This window comes from Astyanax mexicanus, chromosome 4, assembly GCF_023375975.1.
Source record: "Astyanax mexicanus isolate ESR-SI-001 chromosome 4, AstMex3_surface, whole genome shotgun sequence".
Classification (NCBI taxonomy): Eukaryota; Metazoa; Chordata; class Actinopteri; order Characiformes; family Acestrorhamphidae; genus Astyanax; species Astyanax mexicanus.
The window spans coordinates 53,274,310-53,291,543 of NC_064411.1; the positions used below are offsets into that span (position 1 = coordinate 53,274,310).

The following is a 17,234-nucleotide window of genomic DNA, read 5'->3' on the forward strand; positions in this document are numbered from 1 at the left end:
GATTATACAAATGTACAGACTGCCATGTAGATAGATGGATAGATAAACTGATGGAAAGACAGACAGAAAGATGGACTGACTGACCAACATACAGAAGAGGGAATGGAATGACAGAGGGTTAAAATAACACTGCCACCTCAAGCTCCCACACACACACACACACACACACACAGCAAGTCTCTCCAGGCATTCACACCACACTCTATGAAAAGCATGCTCACTGCTATTTCTGACTGAGCGCACACACACACACACATAAAAATAGCATTACTTCCCCCCTCAGTGCCAGCTAAACCCTGATCTGTAAGTTGCCCTTGTTAAACACACACTCTGCCATGACCAGCAACCCCCCCCCCACACACACACACACACACTAATGCTGACCCAGCATCAGAATCCAGCCTGACTCACATTCAGCTCCATACACAGCCTGCAGACTCAGATACACTTCCTATACTGAACAGACATCTATTACATATATATAGAATAGAATATATAGAAGTATATATAGATAGATAGATAAATAGATACTAGTGTTTAAAATACTTCTGTAGAAGTTGAAGTATCAAAGAAGTTGATCTATCAAAGCTTTTTACTCTTTAAGTAAAAGTATTTTTAAAAAGTACTGGTTTCAAAACTACTTAAAGTATAAAAGTAAAAGTAATGTAAGGAGAAAAAAAATATTATAAGACATTAAGGACAAAAGCTTAGGCCACGCCCACATAGTCCTATAGTGCACTGAGAAGCCGTAATGAATACGGGCTTAAATTAAATAGGAGTAACGAGGCTATTTTTTAAATGTAAGGAGTAGAAAGTTGAGATAATTGTATGAAAATATAAGAAGGACAAGTAAAAAAAAAGTTGTCTGAAAAATAATTACAGGATTCTACAGGTTTCAATAATAATAAAAAAAGTAATACAATACAATATGCTCGAATCGATTCAATAGATCACTATATCGATATATTGTTTAACCCCTACTGTACAGTAGTGCATTTAATGGTAATGATTGTGATTGGCGTCTTCTGGCTAGAACTGTCCAATCCAATAGACTATGTCCACATTCAAATTACGAGACCCTGCAGACAAATATACCACAATCCAATGTATTATTCTTTTCTTTTTTTTTTTACTTTCAAAAACACATGCAAAAACACGTGGATAACAAACACACAGTATATTAAATAAAGGGCTTAATCAATAAAAATGGTCAGGGACAGGCAAGGTCAGTAACAAAAAGGCAGTAGAGAAAAGCAACATACCAACATTTAACATACTAACATACCAACAAATACGAAGTAGGGCTAATGTCTAAAGTACAAAAATAGGTTGGCAAAAAAAAAAAAGAAAATATTCAGGGGGAAAAAAAAGGTTGCTAACAAAAACACAAAAGCAAAAGAAAACCAGGCTAGAAGAAAAATAGAAGAAAATATATTAAATACCTGGCAACATGGGACTGAAACAGGGGGCTGTATATACACTAAGAGTACCAGGTGAAAATAATTAGAAGGCCGGCGAGCTATAACACCGAAGGGTCACATGATCAGGCATGTTCAGAAGGTTAGACACAGGTGCATACTGGGAAGTGTAGTCTTTAGTGAGTGCACTAAAGAGTGACAGACAACAACAGGACTGGTGCGAAACTAGTTCCTATTCCCAGAATGAAGCAAATAAACTCAAATTAATGTAACTGAGCATGTTGGAATTATGTTAAGGGCCAAATGTGGTAAAAAAAAAAAAAAAAAAAAAAACAAGTATTAAAAATAAAACTATATGTAAACGGGTGTGTCCAGGCTGCTTGTGTATTTATCTGTAACAGCTTTAATTGAGTAATCATGAGCGCTCTGGTGTAGATAAGGATCTCTGCAGGCCTGTAATCGGCCCTTTAACAGAGCGCTCTAATTATAGAGCAGTTAAACTGGTAGTAATGCAGCCAGCATTAGGTCATTTCCGTCCCAGAGCTTCTATAAACACACACCTGCTGGCTCACACACACATACATACACACACACATATATAGTAGGGCTGTACCGGACTCAGAATTGCATCAGTCCAATCAGATTAGACTAGCGTATTTTTCGGACTATAAGGCGCACCGTATTATAAGACGCACTATCAAAGAACGCCTATTTTCTGCTATTTTTCCATACATAGGGCGCATCGCATTATAAGGCGCGTTAAGTGACACTAGAAAGGGTGCCTATATCAAAGTGAACAGGGGTGGCGCCATGTTTCCCTTCCCCCACCGGGGGTGGTCGCTTGCCGGTGGAGCGTCTCAGTATACAAATCTAACGTTAGCTCTTTCAAAGTCAGTGCTGGATATTAATCTACACAGATTCCTCTCCTGAAAACTGTTTATTTGGGTGAGTAACGTGCTTCAGTTTATTTACAGTAAGCTTAGATTTCCAGATGTCCACTAAGGCTTGCTGCACCAGCGTTAGCATAGCTATCCGCTAGCACGCTAGCTAGTCACCTAAACTAGTAAAGTTAACCCAAACTTAAACGACAGCGTTACACTGAGTAATCCTGCGTGTTCTGGTAAGACAGTGAGATATTAGCTAGCGATTCGTCCCCCGTAGCTTGTTTTAATACGGTAAACAAGCAGATTACAGGCTGATAAAACTCACCTCTGAGAGAGTTAGCGCTTAGCATCTAGCTAATGCTAGCCAGGCAAAGCAGCACAGACTTACAGGCCGATAACTCACCTCTGAACGGTGAACGCTTAGCGATTAGCATCTAACTCTAATAATACTGCTCCAGCAGTATTAAAAGTGCTAAATTTAGAAAATACTGATCTCTGAACAGTGAAAAAGCTAGCTAGCTAAGCGGTTAGCATCTAGCTAATGCTATTGCTGCTCCAGCCTCGGAGCGGCACGGCTCTGCACGGAGTGTGTGTTTACTGCTCCTTACACCTGACGGGTAAAATTTAGATAATACTGATCTCTGAACAGTGAATAAGCTAGCTAATGCTATTTGCTGCTCCAGCCTCGGAGCTGCACGGCTCTGGACTCTGTATAGCACTGAAACTCTGTATAACGCTGCACGGAGTGTGTGTTTACTGCTCCTTACAACCTGACGAGTAAAATTTAGATAATACTGATCTCAGTGAATAAGCTAGCTAGCTTAGCGGTTAGCATCTAGCTAATGCTATTGCTGCTCCAGCCTCGGAGCTGCACGGCTCTGGACTCTGTATAGCACTGAAACTCTCTATAACGCTGCACGGAGTGTGTGTTTACTGCTCCTTACAACCTGACGAGTAAAATCCATACAAAAGACGCACCGTATTATAAGACGCACTGTCAATTTTGGTGAAAATTAAAAGTTTTTAAGTGCGCCTTATAGTCCGAAAAATACGGTATTTGTTTGTGTTTATAACCTCATACAATCATCTAGCAAATCAGAAAACCCTGTGTTTGAGTTCCAGTGCTATGGGACTCAAAAAAGTTGGGAACGTATTTGTGAGCATTTACTGCATAAACTGGAATAAAAAAATGAATTAATTTAATTATAACAACAGGCATCATACGAATTTGTGGAATAATGAGACGGACAGCATGCATGCATTCATGTTTAAAAAAAAAACTAAAAAAAAAAAAAAAACTAAAAAAAAAAAAACAAACAAAAAAAAAACTTGTAGAGCCCTTTTTTTTTTTTTTTTAAAACATTAAAATCGACGTATAAATGAATAATTAAGAGCTAACAGCGGTAGATAGCACAAAAAAGACAAAACAAACCTATCCTATCTATCTTACACACAACACAAGAAGCTTTATGATGCTCATTGCTATCTTACACCCCGTCAACAGCCCATTTTCACGCCTTTTACCTGCATTCTTTAAATAGCAACAGTGCTTCTGAATACATTAATGTCTCTAAGTGAGGTGTGTTCAGTAAAATTTCTGGCTTATTGCTATCTTTGCAAAGTAAAACACAGTTGCACCACTGATAGTGGTCAGACATTCATTGCTATCTTGGCAACGCAGGCCCACTAAACGGTATGCACACATGTACACGCAGCAGTGCACAATAAACAGAATACAAAAAAAAAAAAAATACATATCATTGCTGTGAACAAGCAGGTCAGTTTCCTCTGCTGAAAAGAGAAAGGCACGTCCAGGTAGCTATGCCAATAAAATAGCAATACGCCAAAGTCACAGCTCACCTGGCTCTTAAAGGCGATGATGAGCAAGAGACACTGTGATTGGTTTATTTATCGTTATGCCCAAATACATGCAATACATGCCTTTTGCACGCTTCGTGCTGCGCAAGGTGTACTTTTCCTGCTGTTACGATAGCAAAGACACACATAACCACACACATGCACCTTACCTCAGGCTTTAATACCAGTGTATACAGTCTGTGAAGCATTTTTAGTGTTTGTTCTGTTTTTTGCGGTGTGTGTGTGTGTCATCAGACGGCTGCAACCAACACCAAAGCCCCCATCAGAGTCTACAGTAACACATTCATTCTCCAGTGTGTCTGTGTGTGTGTGTGTGTGTGTGTGTGTCCTTTCACAATAGAGAGAGAACTCCAGCAGAGTGAAAGAGGAGTCAGAAGAGAAGACTAATGCTGTGTAATGAATGAAAGAGCTGGAGGGATGCACGATATGATCAGATATTTCCATTATCATGATTAAACATACAGTATTTCTGAAATTTTAGGTGCACAATTTTTTTTTACACCAAAAACAAATAAAAATAGTCATACAATCCTTAGTTTTATCCAAACTAGATTACTGTGCAGCAGTGTGGTCAAATTCAACAAGGGTTCTAAGGGTTAATGATCAATTACAACAAATTACAACAGAGAGAGAAACTAATACACAAAAAGATACTAAAAAAAAAAAAAAAAAAAATTACTTAAAATCACCAGGCGCAAAAACATTTAAAACAATTCAATGTGTAAAACAGTGATTTACAGATCCATTAAAGAGTGCCTGCTCAAATACTCAACATTAATAGGTTTAAAAACTAAGAAGGTTTAAAAAAACAACATTATCTAAAGGTCATAGAGGGTAGATGAATATCTGTCCACATGCATAATAGGGGCTTTAAAATAAGGATTTAAAATAGTAATAAGCAGTCATACCAGTCATTTTCTTTAAAATGTTCATTATTTTGTGTATGTATTATGTATGCATTTGTGTCTATTTAGTAATAAACAACTATAGGTTGTACTTGTCTTTCTTTTGAGAGTGTGGTTTTCATTCAACACTTTTTCTTAACATAATAATTCTGTATTTGGTCCTGTATAGCTCTAATATAGTCTCCAATATTAAATTTACAATGTAAAAAATCATAAAAAGAAAGAATAAACAAAAGTAAAATAAAATTTAAAATAGTCTTCAAAATTCAATTTACAATGAAAAAAATCATCAAAAAAGAAAGAATAAATAAAAGAAAAAATAAATTTTAATATAGTCTGTAAAAATATGTAAAATTTGTAAAAAAAAATCATAAAAAAAGAAAGTAAACAAAATAAAAATAAAAATGTAATAGTCTTCAAAATTCAATTCAAAAGGTAAAAAAAAAATCATAAAAAAAGAAAAAAAATTATAATTTTGAATAGTCTTCAAAATTCAATTTGCAATGTAAAAAATATTTAAAAAAGAAAAAATAAACAAAATAAAAAATAATAATAAAATAGTCTTCAAAACTCAATTCAAAATGTAAAGAATCATAAAAAACACAGAAAACACTGAACTGAATGAGAGAGAATAAGTCTTTCTGTATTATTCAACCCAAAATTAGAATTTTAAAACGGTTTTGGAAGATATACTAGATTATATGCTCTAGATCCAAAAAAACAAATTAGAACCAAGAAAATTCTTACCGGATACTGAAGCTGTAAGCCTGCTAGTATTCACACTCTGAAGAGTTCTGAGTCCAGTCCATGGCTTCATACACTGCTCAGTCCATCACACTGCATTACAGCAACATCTACAACACACACACACACACACACACACACACACAGGTGAGTAATGGATGACTAAACTATTTTAACAGTGAAACAGTGAAAACAGTGAGTTAACTCAGGGCACTGTCTGGAAATGTGACCGTGTTTTTCCAAGCTCTGTGCTTTATTAGACGTTTATTAGACGTTTTAAAAGGTCTCCTACCATCAAAACCCACTTTTTCTTGTTGTTTGTGAAATACTATAGGTCTCTCTGTATGAGTTGTTTAGGATACTGAGTATGGAACTGTTTCTTAGCCTCCATTGTCTGCAGTAGCTAGTAAAAGAAGAAAATCCTCAGAAATTCGAGTTCAGAGAGACGCCCACAGGCGGGACTGAACCCGAGCTGCAGCAGAAGAAGCTATAGCTAAGGAGCTAATAGCTGTGTTTACAGTTTTGTTTACAGAGCTAGCTAGCGCTGGCTATCTTGTCTAAGTTACTCTAGGTTTAAATAGGATCGCCGGTTGATTCTGCATTTTACTGAGACCTTAAATAAAACACTAGGGAAGCACAGTTTGACAAGAAAACACAACTCGAGTCGACAGAACACCGGTCAAAGAAGGCGCCGTTCACCGGGTGAGTGGCATCATGGCCACAGTTACTCATGGATTGGATGCTCTTCCCTTATTGCGACGTCACTATTAGCGCTTATCCAGCGACATGGAACCGGCATTGTTCTGGTTCGCGAATCCAATTTTGAACCAGTTCGTCGCGTTTCCACCAACAAAAGTAGGTTCCAGAACCAGGAACGTTTGCACACAGCTGTAACCGAAGAATACTAGGTTCTTCAGTGCAAAGACTTTGTCTGAGGGAGGGATCTATACCTACTGTCTGGGGAAAGTCAGCAGATGAGAGAGGTCTAAGTACTTCTATCATAGTTAAGTATATAATAGCTTGTTCAAGTTTTGATCCATTTTGATTAAGCTAAGATTAACGCCGTGTAAACTTGCAACATAAACAGGAAGCGCGGCCAGCAACAGCTTATTTGTGACAGAGAAGTGACAGAGCTCTCAAACGGCTCAATCTGAAAAGGACTGAAACTGGTAAGAATAGAGCTGGAGAGATCTTTATCTTTATGTGATGAAGAATGATTTCGTGTAAAGACATTTGTGAACATGCTTTCTATAGAGCCCTTAGACCTATTCTAACTTAGTAAAAAAAAGATAATATGGTATATAATTTGTCCCTTTTAAGCTCAGTAATGATTATACAGGGTGGAAAACACCCAGTGTTTGAGGTCAACGTAAAATGATATTTTTACCTTGTTAATCATGAGATCATTTTATTTAAATGACTACATTCATATTTTATTGCCTAATCTTCCAATTTTTCCTAATTTTCAGAGTCATAAATTCTTGTGATCTTTCATGATAATGACATCACCATGTATCACTGGGCGGAGTACAATAATATTAAGCACTGAGATCATAGTTAAATATGTCCCCTTCCCACCACACCCACCTATCACCAAAAGAAGATCCTCCCTGAATGAATTTTAAGAATATACAACTGTGACAAAATATTTTTTTTTAAGTTTTATTTAATATAAATATTTATAATAATATTTGGTAAAAAAAATAAAAAATGTATCTTATCAAGCCCTTTTTTTTGTATAAAATAATAATAGTGTAAAAATATATTTAAAAAAAATGTGTATAAAAATAAAATAATGTATCAACAAAAGTCTACATTGAACATTGTTGTTTTATTTTATAAACTAGAACAACATTTCTCCCAAATTCCAAATAAAAATATTGTCATTTAGAGCATTTATTTGCAAAAAAGAAAAGGCTGAAATTAATATCAAAAAAGATGCAGAGCTTTCAGACCTCAAATAACAAAAATAAAAAGAAAACAAGTTTATATTTATAAAGTTTTAAGAGTTTAGAAATCAATATTTGGTGAAATAACCCTGGTTTTTAATCACAGTTTTTAATCATGCATCTTGGCATCATGTTCTCCTCCTCCACCAGTCTTACACACTGCTTTTGGATAACTTTATGCTGCTTTACTCCTGGTGCAAAAAATCAAGCAGTTCAGTTTGGTTTGGTGGCTTGTGATCATCCATCTTCCTCTTGATTATATTATATTATATTCCTTAATTTGGTAAAATTAAGGGAAAACATTATTTTTAAGTGCTCTCTTATTTTTTTTCCAGAGCTGTATGTACTGTAGGTATGCATTAATATTACTATATTGTTCACTCGAGTCATATTGAGAATTTCTGCAGTGTGTGTGTGTGTGTGTGTGTGTGTGTGTGTGTGTGTGTGTGTGTGTGTGTGTGAGTGTGTGTGTGTTCATGCTGACTTGCAGTATATCTGCAGTACTGCTGCATGTTCAGCTTCACGGTCTTTTCAGACCCATTTAAACTCTCCACTAAGAGCTCCATTGTCTCGGACTGGGAGACGGAGGAGGGTTAATGGACAATAGAGAAACTGTCTGCTAAAGAAACTGTGCTCAGCATTATCCTTCTGCAGGAAAACCACTCAGAAAACAGTGAAGTATGTTCATAAGTGGACGTAGACAATCTTTAGTGTAATTTTATGTAAAATTATGGTCATTTACCACAGAAAAATAACTTCTCTTTGACTTGCGTGATCATTTTTTAAATTACTTTTATGTAGAGGTGGGTGATATGAACCTAAAATAATATACTATATAATATATAACGAAACTGGATAGGACAAAAAACTGGCTGTTAATCTACACAGATTTCTCTCCTTATTTTGGTGAGTAAAGAGTTTCCGTTTATTTACAGTAAGGCTAGCCACGGTTAGCGGCTAATGCCCCCCAACAGTGCTACACTGAAAATAGTTGATTATTGTTTAGAAATATCAATTTTTTGGTAAAACAGACTTAAATTATTTGAGTTCAAACAACTTCTGGGTTTACAGTTTAAGTCAAACTTTGAACTGGTGAAACTGGCACTCATCAGGGGCACACCAGGAAAGGAAGAGCAAGAGTGACCTCTGTTGTACCAGCATCAGAAACAGCAAATTAACAACTTCCCAGATAAGAGTGTTTAACACTTTTAAGTTACTACATGAATCATTATGAGTTCCTTCTTAGTCTGGATCACTTTAGTATGACTTTTGGACAAGTTGAAATAGTGAAAGGGTGGACACTACTGACAGCAGCAGTGATGGCATAGATGATATTTAGATGGGACTGAATCTGGGTGTGGCCCTGTGATTGTATGGACAGTGGGCGGGGCCTGAGATTGCTCGCATGGTCATTAGGAGGTTCTGGAATGTCTCCTGGCACCAGCCAGCGATTTCTCTCGGGTCCGTCCGCCACCGTACTCCCACCTTGGGTGAGACGGCCGGTTCAGGGACGCCGCCCTGTCCCAGCAGATCACCACAAAGAGCACTTTTGTCCCCGTCGTGATCTGGCCTTCCTGTAAGGCTGAGGGTAATGGAGGCTCTGCAGTGGGAGCTGATGACACATGACTGACTTCCAGCCCAGAACACGAGGATTTCGTAATGCTCTGGAGGAGTTTGGACATCGCCTGGACATCTGCAGCAGGAAACCAGGGCTAATGTCACATCGCTATTAAAGCAGCAGCCCTACCGGCAGTGTTGGGCATGTTACTTTGAAAAAGTAATTAGTTATAGTTACTAGTTACTTCTCCAAAAAAGTAACTGAGTTTCTAACTGAGTTACTCCACTGTAAAAGTAACTAGTTACCAGTAAAAGTAACTATTGCGTTACTTTTGTGTTACTCGCCCCTGTAACCCCCACCCCCCGGCCCCCCGGCCCCCACCTTCTCAGAGCACGTTTCATAAGCCAGATGTATAGAGTACACGACAGCAAAGACAAGTACCTGCATAGAGGTTTTTTCGTTTGGGGACATAATGTGATAATGTGAACTCGACCTGCACATTTTAACCTTTGACCTCAGTGAGTTCTAAATAGTGTCGGTATTTATATCTGGAAAAGGCTGTTTTGCCACTGGAGTCCTCCTCACTCCCCATCTCTCGCTATGCGCTTTAAACACCCGCCACTATGCATGCGCTCTCTAAACACCCACCCACCTATTTTCTCTGATTGGCTGAAGACGTACTCTTACTATATCTTAGCCAATCATTGCTTAGGCGGTTATCTCATCCTTCCCTCCCTTGTGACTCACACACATAACGCACACTTGCGCCTTTGTCTGTATGCATGAAGTAAAAAAAAAAAAAAAAAAAGTTAATTGAGCGGCTAAAGTAACGTGCAGTAACGGGATGTCGGAAATTCAGTTCAGTTAGTTTTAATTCGCTTTTAGAGTGGGTTTGCTCGTTTTTATTAGTTTTTACACATCAAACACATAAATTCAAAAACTCTTTAAACTCTACAGGTTTCACTGATTTTCACCAAAATTATCAAATTGAAATTTTGTATTCGTATTTATGCCCCCTGAACTTTTCTATACATACTTTTTCACAATACACCCACAAACTTTAACTGAGATTTTATAAGCTAGGCCAACACAAAGTAGAAGGTATTTGTGAATTGGGAAATGAAATAACAACTATAAATATAAATCTAAAAAAAGAGAAGAGAAAAAAAGAGAAAAAATCAAGGAATACACCAGACTGGTCAGGGATAAAAGTAGTAGAGTGGAAAAGTAGTAAGTTGTAAAGCAGGTTAAAGCAGGGAAAGCACTAATTACTGAAGGAGCCTCAGCCTTGAGGTCCATGGTCACTCTGAAGGAGCTGCAGAGATCCACAGCTCAGATAGGAGAAGCATATTCATGTGTTAGAACAGGGGTGTCCAAACTTTTTTGTTGGGGGCCAGAAGGAGAAATATATTTGAAGTCACGGGCCACAGACTCTGTAATAAAACAAATAATGAAATATACCACTTTAAATAATACTTTTTCCTGATTATTTCATTTACACACTATTTTACTTGACTCTTTATCTTGGACAGTGTTGTGTAAACTAAGATTTTTCAAATTAATGTTTAATTTTATGATGTCTCTTAATATTAAACTCCTTAATTACGGCAACTTTTGGTCCGTTTTTCTGCGCTAGAAATGCGCACTCTCTCCGCTTTTAGACTCTTTGGCCCATTTTTCTGCGCAAGAAATGCGCACTCTCTCCGCTTTTAGACTCTTTGGCCCGTTTTTCTGCGCTAGAAATGCGCACTCTCTCCACTTTTCGATTTTTTGGCTCGTTTTTCTGCTCTAGAAATGCGCACTCTCTCCGCTTTTAGACTCTTTGGCCCGTTTTTCTGCGCTAGAAATGCACACTCTCTCCGATTTTAGACTCTTTGGCCCGTTTCTGACACCTAGCGTTCAAACTTTGAATCTCACATTATAGAAACCTGCTTAACAGCGGGCCAACTTTCATTCTATTTCTAAAATACCTCGCGGCCCGCTCCAAAAAAGAAAACGGGCCGCAAATGACCCGCGGGCCGTAGTTTGGACACCCCTGAGCTAGGAAGGAATACACCAGACTGGTCAGGGATAAAAGTTGTGGAAAAGTAGTAAGTTGTAAAGCAGGGAAAGCACTAATTACTGAAGGAGCCTTGAGGTCCATGGTCACTCTGAAGGAGCTGCAGAGATCCTCAGCTCAGATAGGAGAAGCATATTCGTGTGTTAGAATGACATAAACTAATCGTTTTTTTGGTATGAGGTCACTGGTGGAAATGATTAGTCAGTCATTAGGATGTAACAAAATAACCTGTGATAAACAGGGTGTTTAAATACTGGGAGTTTTCTCTGACGAATGGCTAAGCTAAGATGGACCTGGACAGCGGACAATACGTCTGGCCCGGCTCCAGATCCACAGCGCTTGAGTAAACACCCAGTCACTCGGCAGCCATGTCTTACTGCACTGTGGACAATGGGGGTAAATCACAGATGTGGGCAGCGTGGTGTATCTGAGCAGCTTTAAGAGCTCCTTATCCAAACATTACACACCAGAGCTCAGCGCTGAATCATGCAGTGTGTGTGCAGTAATGTCTTTCATCACAGACGATGACATCACCAACGTAGGCTGAGGTTCTCCGCGGCTAACGACAGCTAAATGCTAATTTTAACATTGAGGTTAAAAACCTAGGTTAAATTAAGAAACTGAACCAGTGTATCAAAAAAAGAACACTTTTTACATCCTATAGCCCAGATAAATCTCTGTGCGCCGCCATCACTGTACTGATACAGACTGATTTCCCGTCCAAAATCGCACCTTGTGTTCCCAGCTTAATTACTCAGGAATCCCTTCATACATAAACATAATCCATAAATGGATTATTATTAATCCATAAATCCATAAAAGGGCGGAGCTTACTCTTTCTAAAAATAGTGATCACATCCCAGTGCGGTAAAGCTAAATCTACAAGAAACCCATTGAGAAAAACACCTAAAAAAGTGAAAAATCTCCCTCCCCGACCAATATTATTTACCTTTAGTGCTTCAAACATATTTATATGATGTTTCAAACCAAATAATATCAGTAAATAAAGACTCAAAAGTGTTCACAGAAAAAGGTTTTTAGTATCTACATGTATCCTAGAGGTGTGATTATTGATTATCAAGAAAAATAAATCCGCCTGATGCTGTTCCTCCATGTATTTTATCAAAGTAATAATTAATAATCCACGTAATCATCAATATTCTTATGCTTTCATCTCATAAACACTCTAGTCTAACCATTTTCTAAAATATATCTTAGATGTGACTATGTTTATAGTCTATACATTCAAAAATAAGTACAACAAAAAAAAAGAAAAAAAGAAAACAGGCGCTTGGTAAAATTTTCACCAAATCATGATCAGTTCCAGGAAAATAGAACAATTCTGCTTCCTTTTACATTTTAAATGATTATATTTTTGAGCAGCCGTATGTCTTCTGGAGTAAAAGAGATCAGGGCATGTGTCTGTCTGATATAATTACTGTGTTATAAGACCTGAAAGAGGAACTGAAAACAAAAACGGAGAATAAAAAACACACCAAAACAGCCTAGAGTTCAAAGGGTTAATACACCTATAATAAATCACAGCTACACTACCTCTACCTATCATTTTTACCTGATTTTCACAAGGTTTGGTTTGTTACAAAAAGCAGAGATTTACCTGCACTATGTGATATAAATAGTGTTTTTTAATAAGCTTCTTGTGCAGTTTTGAAATTCAAAACGTCTTGTTTTAAATGTCAGGGTTCTCCAGATTCTACCAATCAGGTGTGGAGTAACTTTGGAGTGGAGTGTGGATAATGGTGTAAAAAGCCATCAGAGCAAAATATGCCCCCAACGCAAAAAAGGGCAAAAAGCACAAAATTACTAGATCTCAGAAAGCTGTAAGAGAGTGGAGGTAGGCTGTTTATCAAAGGTAAGTACTTTTTAAAGAGTTCTCCTTTAAGAAGCTTCATTATTTTTTTCGTTAATGATGAATCATTGGTTGGATGATGTCATTCAGTAACTATCTGTCCGGATTTAGAGATGTTTGCTTATGGTGGAGCTCCTTACGTCAGGCGTCTGCTGTGGAAAAGCATCATCCAGAAGAAAAATGAGTTTGGTATTTTTGTCTCGACTGGGCCAGACTTCTTTCAGTGCCAGACTGTGTCAGTACGGATGGGTGGAGACGCTTCACTTTCTATTATACAAAAGGAACAGTAGAATTTATTTATTCACTTTCTATTATACAAAAACATGACACAAACCTATAACATATATACATACAGGGGTTGGACAATGAAACTGAAACACCTGTCATCATTTTAGTGTGGGAGGTTTCATGGCTAAATTGGAGCAGCCTGGTGTTCAATCTTTATTAATTGCACATTATTGCACCAGTAAGAGCAGAGTGTGAAGGTTCAATTAGCAGGGTAAGAGCACAGTTCTGCTGTAAATATTGCAATGCACACAACATTATGGGTGACATACCAGAGTTCAAAAGAGGACAAATTGTTGGTGCACGTCTTGCTGGAGCAACTGTGACCAAGACAGCAAGTCTTTGTGATGTATCAAGAGCCACGGTATCCAGGGTAATGTCAGCATACCACCAAGAAGGACAAACCACATCCAACAGGATTAACTGTGGACGCTGTAAGAGGAAGCTGTCTGAAAGGGATGTTCGGGTGCTAACCCGGATTGTATCCTAAAAACATAAAACCACGGCTGATCAAATCACGACAGAATTCAATGTGCACCTCAACTCTCCTGTTTCACCAGAACTGTCCGTCACCACAATCAATTATTGTGCTCTAAAACCAGGTGTTTCAGTTTCATTGTCCAACCCCTGTATTACCAATATGAATAACTTAAAATTACAACAGAGGCAGAGCTTCTTATTCTTTTGTAAACATATTTAACAGATTGAAACAACTTCATATACAGTATTGTACATAATATGAACATGACATTCCTGTCAAATAAGCAAACTCACTTGTGGAAGCTTCAGGGGCACTAATTCTGCTTCTAAAATGAGAGGTGAGCCTCTGCAGTGAACTGACAGCAGTAAAAATGTCTGTCCACGACAGATCCTGTAAATAATACATATCGATATAACACAAAAATGATATCACCGCTATTGAAACATTTCTTATTGCAATAAATACAGATATCAAATTATTGTCCAGGCCTACTTCATATTTAGATTTTAAGCTTAAATTTTGCTAAGTACAACACATTTTCTCGCCTATGTCAAACTTTCTAACCTGAAGCAATGTACAAAATCACGAATTAAGACACAGATCCATCCCTTTCACCAGATTAAACCCTGGTCTTGCACAGCCTATAAACTAGGGCTGCAACTAATGATTATTTTGGTAGTCGACTAATCTGATGATTATTTTTTAAATTAGTCGATTAGTCAACGATGTTTTCTCTAAAAACAGCAGTAAAAAAGCTGAACATGAGATTTAAAATGCATTTAAATGTGGAAAGTTCTGATATTTAGTGATTTAATATATGTGATCTGTTGTGTTTCGGCACTTTTGGAGCTAAATGTAACCTGTACAAGTGAGCCTATTACCCATCTGTCATTGCGCTTCTGTCCCCATCACTTTGCAGGACTGTTACCAATTAACGATTGGTCGACAATGAAATTTGTAGTCGACAATTTTAATTAATCGACATTGTCGATAATATCGATTAATCGTTGCAGCCCTACTATAAACAGTAAGACGACATGTCGGATATGGTTTCTGAAGCCAGCAGAGCTTTGTGGGCAGACCTTCTATTATTTCATCATCCTTCAGAGGAACTGTGTCACTGTCTGAAGAACTATGCAGGCTTTATGCCAGTAATACAGTCTGGCTCTCAGCCACATCTTTCAGACTTTCAGGTTCTGAGAGCTGAAGGAAGAAGGAGCTGTGGGCTCAGTGCCAGGAAAGGTGAGCTCAGGCTCACAGGAAGTACCCATTATCAGACAGGTATAAGTAAGCGCAGACTTCTAATGTTTGTAGCTAATTATAAAAAGAGATTACTCTAAAATAATCTAATTAACCTAGTTTTATCTTTATCACACTTTACCATAAACCATTTCCATTCAGGTTCATGATAAAAGAATATTGTATATTTTATAGGAATGCACAATATTGAAAGGAATTTACATTGCAATATATATATATATATATATATATATATATATATATATATATATATATATATATATATATATATATATATATATATATATCGCGATTTTAAACAATGCAAGGCCCATGACGTCACCAGGCCCGCCCCCACCCACACGATGTCTCGTGTCCAGACCAATCAAGAGCTAAGTCAGCGCTGAACTCAACTTAAAACCCAAGGAAAACAGCAAAACAACAGTAATCGGCCGTTTAATCAGGCATTTAAATGGCTTTTTCTGGGATTAAAAGTGTGAATTCAGCTGTAACTGGAAATAAATATCTGCGCCGCAAAACTGTGCTGGACTGAGTAGCACAGCTTTCCACACGTGCTCACAAGCTTTAAGCTTTACAAGCACGTGTCCAACCATGTGGATGGAGGCCATGCGTGAGGTTACCTCAGGCAGCTGCAGCCTGTCACTCGCACAGACACAGAGACAGCGCTGTGTATCTACTTCTTGCGTCAAGAATCGAAACACTGAAACATGACGTGTTTGATTTAATTGCCTTAAGTGACACGAGCTGTCAGACATTACAAATACCTGCTTTCATGCTGAAATACTTTGTAATATGTCTTTAACAAAGACAGATCTATGGTATGGCATGGCATATTAATAATTATACTTAAGCAATAGAACACTAGAGGGAGTGTGTTATCACAAATAACATCACGGCTGTGATTCGGTTCGTAGGCATGAGCCGAAGGCAAGAAAATTCAGTTTGAATATGCTTTAATATGGACTGAGCCTTCCGCCAAAAAGTAGTTCCACCACAACTGTAACAGAACTGAAACTTAACTACAAAACGGTGTAAAGTTCAGGCAGACTAACACCACGAAAGTTAGCTTGAAATCAAAATTTTGAATAAGTGAAGATGGTAACGTTAGGAGCGTGAAATAACGCTAATACTCTCCTCTCCTGCTCCGTGGAGTCGTCTTCAGGTGAACGCTGCGCATTTTTAGAGCATTTCTGCTTGTTTTGCTGGGTGGTGTTGGTTTTAGCTAGCCGGCTGGACTGTGGTTAGGTTAGCGTAGCTTGCTTTAGCTCAGCATTAGCTTAGCTTAGCCTAGCCTGGCTGGTTAAGTTAGCGTTCTGACTGCATCAGACGGCAGTAGCCGAGCGATTTTCTTTCCCTTTTTTCCACAAAAGACGAGTGAGCGCTGCGGGAGAGCGTGCCGTGGTTGAGCGCTAGCCTGTGCTAAGCTAACTCTGCCGCTGATGCCGTTGATGATTCTAAGCTGTACTGTGTGTATAAATACGCCGTTACTCCGCAACGCGACGGCGGAGTGATACAGGTTTAGTGTGAGAAGGCTGTGATGTTATCACATATATCAGCACGGCTAGAACACTTCTCAACCAATCAGATTGTGAGGTCGGAACTAACTGTTGTAAAAATATACATATATACATATATATACAAATAAATATATATAAATGTGGGTGCCAGCTGTTACGCCAGGAGGCAGGCTATGCGGAGTCTATGTATATATATGTCTACATCATTATCAGTACAGTGATGGCGGCGCTCTGAGATAAACCTTCACTATGGGATGTAAAAAGTGGTTTTTAATAAGCTTCTTGTGCACTTATTAAGTTATTAATGCCTCGTTTTAAATGTCAGGGCTCTCCGGATTCTAGCAATGAGGTGTGGAGCTACTTTGAGCTGGATAACGGTGTAAAAAGCTATTTTTTGGGGCAAAATATGCCTCGAAGCGCCCATTG

At 38.0% G+C, this 17,234-nt stretch overlaps 1 protein-coding gene across 1 annotated transcript in view; it reads right to left on the reverse strand.

The window, feature by feature from the left end:
• The window catches only part of tnk2b (tyrosine kinase, non-receptor, 2b), a 109,383-nt gene that overhangs the window by 88,727 nt on the left and 3,422 nt on the right, over nucleotides 1–17,234 (reverse strand). The window contains exon 2 of the mRNA XM_022678675.2: nucleotides 5,833–5,939. The gene's annotated coding sequence lies outside the window, so the exon portion shown is untranslated. The remainder of the gene's footprint in view (nucleotides 1–5,832; nucleotides 5,940–17,234) is intronic.